Here is a 7,390-nt window from a genome sequence, read left to right as displayed (position 1 = left end):
TATCGGACATTTGGTGAAAATTTTGCAATTTTCTAATTTTTTATTTTTATGCCCTTAAACTAGGGTTATGTCACACAAAATAGTTAATAAATAACTGAAAACCTGGGGTCTTACGTGGGCAGAACACTACTCAGACAACCCAGGGTGATGGTAAAAAAAAACCCTTTTGCACCATTCAAAATGAAACAATAAAACAAAAATACACATATTTGGTATTGCAGAGATCAGAATCACCCTATCTTTCAATATATAAAAAGAATTAATTTGATGGCGTAACGAGAAAAAAAATCAAAAAGCCAGAATTACGGTTGTTTTAGTTGCCAAAACATTGCAATAAAATGCAATAACGGAGGACCTCTCTATCCAGAAAGTTGAAAAAATGATGGTGTATACAAAGCAAAAATACACTGCTCAAAAAAATAAAGGGAACACTCAAATAACACATCCTAGATCTGAATGAATGAAATATTCTCATTGAATACTTTGTTCTGTACAAAGTTGAATGTGCTGACAACAAAATCACACAAAAATCATCAATGGAAATCAAATTTATCAACCAATGGAGGCCTGGATTTGGAGCCACCCCCAAAATTAAAGTGGAAAAACACACTACAGGCTGATCCATCTTTGATGTAATGTCCTTAAAACAAGTCAAAATGAGGCTCAGTATTGTGTGTGGCCTCCACATGCCTGTATGACCTCCCTACAACGCCTGGGCATGCTCCTGATGAAGTTGCGGATGGTCTCCTGTGGGATCTCCTCCCAGACCTGGACTAAAGCATACGCCAACTCCTGGAAGTCTGTGGTGCAACGTAACGTTGGTGGATGGAGCGAGACATGATGTCCCAGATGTGCTCAATCGGATTCAGGTCTGGGGAAAGGGCGGGCCAGTCCATAGCTTCAATGCCTTCATCTTGCATGAACTGCTGACACACTCCAGCCACGTAAGGTCTGGCATTGTCCTGCATTAGGAGGAACCCAGGGACAACCACACCAGCATATGGTCTCACAAGGGGTCTGAAGATCTCATCTCGGTACCTAATGGCAGTCAGGCTACCTCTGGCGAGCACATGGAGGGCTGTGTGGCCCTCCAAAGAAATGCCACCCCACACCATTATTGACCCACTGCCAAACTGGTCATGCTGAAGGATGTTGCAGGCAGCAGATGGCTCTCCACAGCGTCTCCAGACTCTGTCACGTCTGTCACATGTGCTCAGGGTGAACCTGCTTTCATCTGTGAAGAGCACAGGGCGCCACTGGCGACTTTGCCAATCCTGGTGTTCTGTGGCAAATGCCAAGCGTCCTGCACGGTGTTAGGCTGTGAGCACAACCCCCAACTGTGGACGTCGGCCCTCATACCACCCTCATGGAGTCGGTTTCTAACAGACACAGCTACCCTTCTTGCCACAGCTCGCACAGATATGCCATCCTGGATGAACTGCACTACCTAAGTAACTTCTGTGGGTTGTACTGTAGACACCGCCTCATGCTACTGTACCTCTAGAGCAATGTCAAAATGAAAAAGTGACCAAAACAACAGCCAAAAAGGATAAGAACAGAGAAATGGTCTGTGGTCACCACCTGCAGAACCACTTCTTTATAGGGGTTATCTTGCTAATTGCCTATCATTTCTACCAGTTGTCTGTTCCATTTGCACAACAGCAGGAGAAATTGATTCACAATCAGTGTTGCTTCATAACTGGACAGGTAGATTTCACAGAAGTGTTATTGACTTGGAGTTACATTGTGTTGTTTAAGTGTTCCCTTTATTTTTTTGGGCAGTGTACTATGAAATGGGTAATAAGGCCCATTCTCTTTTGGCAGAGCAATTGAAGGAGAGATCGGTTCAGGCTTCCCCCTTTGCCATCAAAAATAAACAGGGACACCTCATATATGACCCACAGAAACAAGCAAATATATTTCAGGATTATTATTCCTGTCTATACTCATTAAGCTCCACCCTACCCATAGACCAGACTGATAGGTCTGAAAGACTTAAAACCTACTTGGACTCATGTCAATTACCAACCTTGAGTGCGGAAGCCCTTTTGACACTAAATAACATAATAACTAAAGAAGAACTGGGGAATACAATTAAAGAATTGCCCCAGGGTAAGGCCCCTCGACCAGATGGGTTCACATATTTATATTACAAAACATTTCAGAAGGAACTGATGCCCTTTATGCTGCCGCTCTTTAATCCCTTCATGTCGGGTTCTCCCATTCCCCTCTCCATGCTGAGTTCACATATCACGGTAATACATAAACAGGGAAGGACCCTGCTGACTGCGCAAACTATCGACCCATATCCTTACTAAACACCGATCTAAAAATATTTACTAAAATCCTGGCTAATAGATTGAGCTTGTTTCTCCCAGATTTAATTCATAAAGATCAGGTCGGTTTTGTGGCAAATAGGCAAGCGGATGACAACACTAGACGTACTATAGATCTGATTGATGTCCTTGAAAGAAATGGTCAGTCTGGTCTTCTCAGTTTTGACGCTGAGAAGGCATTCGACCGACTGAGTTGGCCTTTCTTATTCATGTCTTTACACAGATATGGCGTTTCGGGTCCATTTCTTCAGGCTATACAGGTTTTATACTCCTTGCCCAATGCCGTGGTTAAACTCCCCCATGCATCTGTAATAGTGGGGAAGGGCGTAGCCTTCCCTTGGTACTGAGATAGTTAAAGGAAGTGTCCCTGAGGTCAGAGCTCCCTAACTGGGGTAGACCAAGCTAAGGGGGTTAGCTTTAGCGGTCCAGTTAGCAGAGTAGAGGGGGAACTTTGTGCTGCCCTTAGCAAGCCTAGAGAGATATAGAGCTTGTTCCTGGTATAATTCCTTCTGGGCTGTAGTACCTGAAAACAGCCACAAGATGCCACTGTTCTGGGTGCAGATGTCAGGTTAAGTCTGCCAGCAAAGTTATAGACAGTGATGGGTTAAAGTTCTATGATGACAGCTCACTGAGGGTGGGCATATTCGGAAAGTCTCTGTTTAAGTTTCCAGAATCAGGAAGTGATTCGTGAGTACGAGTTGAGACCTCAAGTTGATCAGACAGCCTGACTATAGTGGCTGCTAGGGTAGACGACAGCTCCGAACCCTCAAACAGTGAGATCCCAGTGCGCAATTCTCCCCACACAAGAGCACGAGTCCTGTTCGCTCGCCGGAGAAACTCATCAAAGTGTAGTGAGGACACGGGGCACTTCTAGTCTGCAGGAAGCAGAGGAAGCTAAATAGGACTCCAAGCTAAGACGTGGGGGAGAGATATCGGATCCGGTCACTGTCAATACAGAGGAGTCTCTTGGGCCAGGAATTATAGCCACAGAGATGCTCCGCTTAAAGAGGGAACCAGGGCTGAAGCAGTTAACAGCGCCTGTGAGAGAGATGATTGCCTGTCGGGCCTTATCCATTATATCTGACTGTAAATATTGTATATATTCCTCTTCCCCAAGTAAAGTCCAAGTTCTGGTTAAGAACCTCGTGTCCTCTGAAATTATTGCTGCCCTGGTCCCAGAAGAAAATTGCCTGGAGACAGCCGCGATCGGATGGCTTGAAGTAAGTGAAGAGCACTACATACACAGCCACACTTCAGAGGGAGGACACGTATTGTCTGTAGGGTGCCATAGCGAGAGGGAGCTACAGCTCGCCCACGACTACCTCGCTGGGGCACCTTACACATCTTCCTCCCGTATCAATATCACAAATGGATCTAGGCAGGGGTGCCCTCTCTCGCCCCTGCTGTTTGTCCTCTGCATAGAGCCTTTGGCCCCCAAAATAAGGAATAACCCAGATATACAGGGCATTAAGGTACGGGAGAAAGAATTCAAGCTGTCCTTATTTGCGGATGATATTCTCCTTACCCTCACCAACCCACACATTTCTCTCCCCAATCTTCAATATTCCTTGACAGAATATTGAATACTTTCAGGGTACAAGGTAAATACGACAAAGACTGAAGCTCTCCCAATTAACTTACCATGTGCAATGGTGGACACTCTGAGATCAAAGTTTAAATTTGCATGGAAAGACACCAAATTTTAATATTTGGGTGTTTACCTGACTAGCTCTTACGACTCCCTTTACAGACATAACTTTCTGGCCTTCTTTCAAGAGATCAATGGGCTCCTGTCTAGATGGTCTAAACTTCCTCTTTCAATTTTTAGTAGAACAAATTCGGTAAAGATGACCAATATACAGTTATATGAAAAAGTTTGGGCACCCCTATTAATCTTAAGCTTAATGTTTTCTAAAAATTGGTGTTTTTGCAACAGCTATTTCAGTTTGATATATGTAATAACTGTTGGACACAGTAATGTTTCTGCCTTGAAATGAGGTTTATTGTACTAACAGAAAATGTGCAATCTGCATTCAAACAAAATTTGACAGGTGCATAAGTATGGGCACCTCACCAGAAAAGTGACATTAATATTTAGTAGATCCTCCTTTTGCAAAAATAACAGCCTCTAGTCGCTTCCTGTAGCTTTTAATGAGTTCCTGGATGAAGGTATTTTTGACCATTCCACTTTACAAAACAATTCCAGTTCAGTAAAGTTTGATGGTCGCCGAGCATGGACAGCCCTCTTCAAATGATCCCACAGATGTTCAATGATATTCAGGTCTGGGGACTGGGATGGCCATTCCAGAACATTGTTGTTATGATCTGCTACAAGCACTAAGGAAAGACAGGAGATCTGTCCCTACAATAGAACTAAGCTGGATCCCTACGATGTAACGTAGCGATCAGACCCGCTAAAGTCCTCGGCTAGTCTGAACGAAGACCTATAGATATGAGGAAGGGATCCCTACAAGAACTAGGGACTGGGAGAAAGATGGACACCTCCTAGCAGAAATAAGACAAACAAACAACATAGAACATAGAGGTCCGAAGACCTAGCAAAACTGACTGAGAAAAGTAACAGAGCACCAAGCTAGCTCAAGAGTAGAAATTACAATGAAGTCCAGCAAGGCCAGGAGGGTGGAGCCGGATTAAATAGGCAAAAAAGGTCATGTGACCAGCAAACTAGAAAAAACCTAACAGGAGAGTTCTAACAGTACCCCCTCTTCGAAGAGGATCCTCCGGATCCCCTAGGCCCGGGCTTATCAGGAAACCTCCTGTGAAACGCTCTGACAAGTCTGGAAGCAGAAACATCATCCGCCCTCACCCATGAGTTATCCTCGGGTCCGAAACCCTTCCAAGCGACGAGATACTGCAAACTCCCTCTATACCGTCTAGAATTTAGGGTGCGGGAAATTTCATATTCCCCGTCCTCCACCACCGGAGGAACAGTGGCAGAGGCGTCACCATCCGACACATCAGCTCTTTTCAACAGAGAAACATGAAACACCGGATTAATCTTCCAGGAGGTAGGAACCTCCAACCTAACAGCAGATTGGTTAACTATCTGAAGCACCTTAAAGGGCCCCACAAACTTGGGACCCAATTTTTTAGAAGGAATCCTCAATCGCAGATTCTTAGAGGACAACCAAACCATGTCACCAATAGCAAACGAAACCTCTTGCCGTTTCCTATCAAAGTACCTCTTAGATTTTTTGTTAGCCTCCTGAAGATTACCACGCACATCCGTCCAAACTCTCTCCAAATCACCGGAAAAACTCTCCTCCTCAGGCACAGCCGATACCAATTTGGAGAATGACCCAAAAGACGGATGTCTCCCAGAACAACAAAAAAAAGGCGGACACCCAGCAGAAGAGGATGTATGGTTGTTAAGAGCAAATTCAGCAAGTGGAAGAAACTCAGACCACCCCTCTTGATTGTCTGCCACAAAGCAACTCAAGAACTGCTCAAGATCCTGGTTCTTTCTTTCTGTCTGGCCATTAGACTCAGGATGATATCCGGATGAAAACGACAAATGAACTCCCAACCTGTCACAAAAGGCACGCCAAAAACGAGCCACGAACTGAGGTCCCCTATCAGAAACAATGTCAGTAGGAACGTCATGTAGTCTGACAATTTCCTTGACAAAGGCCTTAGCGAGTGTCTTAGCGCAAGGCAGTTTGATGAAGGGAACCAAGTGACACATCTTGCTAAAACGGTCCACGACCACCCAGATGACCGTGAAACCCTCAGAGGGGGGAAGGTCAGTAATAAAGTCCATAGCCAGATGTGTCCAAGGTGCACTAGGAACCTCCAGAGGGCAAAGCAACCCCGCAGCAGGAGCATGCAAAGACTTAGATCTAGCACACACAGTACATTGACGCACCCACTTAATGACTTCCTTCTGCCATCCAGGCCACCAAAAACTGCGACCCACAAGTCTCTTGGTCTCAGAAATTCCTGGATGACCTGCCAACCGAGACTCATGACACTCAACAAACAAATCTCTCCTAAAGGTCTTAGGCACAAACAACCTCCCATGGGGAGTGTTAGATGGGGCATTCTCCTGAGCTTTAAGAATCTCATCCTCCAAAATGGAGTCCAAAGCAGCAATCACAACACCTTCTTGTAAAATGCTCTCCTCCTCCTCCTCAGCACCGACCATGGGAGAAAAGCTGCGAGACAAAGCATCAGCTTTAACATTCTTGGTACCGGGGATGTAAGTAACGGAAAAATTAAACCGCGAGAAAAAAAGTGCCCACCTAGCCTGACGGGCATTCAAGCGCTTGGCAGCATCAAGATAGATCAGATTTTTATGATCAGTGAAAACCTGAATGGGAAATTCAGCACCTTCCAAGAGATGACGCCAGTGTTCAAATGCGAGTTTAATAGCCAGCAATTCCCGATTACCAATATCGTAATTAAGTTCAGTCTCAGAAAAAAATTTTGAAAAAAAGGCACAGGGATGTACTCCATCCTTGTTTTACTGAGACAACACCACACCGACCCCCACAGAAGAAGCATCAACCTCAACCAAAAACGGCTTAGTCACATCAGGCTGCATAAGGATGGGAGCAGAGGTGAACCTCTCCTTTAGAAACACAAAAGCTTCAATGGCCTCAGAAGTCCACTGAACCGCATTAGCACCTTTCCTGGTGAGATCGGTCAGTGGTTTGACAATAATAGAAAATTTTTTTATGAATTTTCTGTAATAATTGGCGAAACCCAAAAACCTCTGTATCGATTTCAAACCAATAAGCCTAGGCCATTCCTGCACAGCTTGAACTTTAACCGGGTCCATCTCAAAACCTTCACTGGAGATAATGTAACCCAAAAAACGAATTCTCTGTACAGCGAACTCACATTTCTCTAGCTTAGAAAAAGCGAATTGTCCATTAATAACTGTAAAACCTCACGTACGCTCCGCCAATGAGACTCCAGATCCGGCGAATAAATCAAAATGTCATCCAAATACACAACCACATTTTTGCCGATCAAAGGTCTAAGGATGTCATTAATAAGATTCTGAAAAAATGCTGGAGCATTGGTAAGAC

The sequence above is a fragment of the Phyllobates terribilis genome, unplaced genomic scaffold (assembly GCF_046119375.1).
Source record: "Phyllobates terribilis strain yellow unplaced genomic scaffold, ASM4611937v1 Scaffold_5__5_contigs__length_657084704, whole genome shotgun sequence".
In the NCBI taxonomy this organism is placed as follows: Eukaryota; Metazoa; Chordata; class Amphibia; order Anura; family Dendrobatidae; genus Phyllobates; species Phyllobates terribilis.
Note: the sequence above shows the minus strand (reverse complement) of the source record.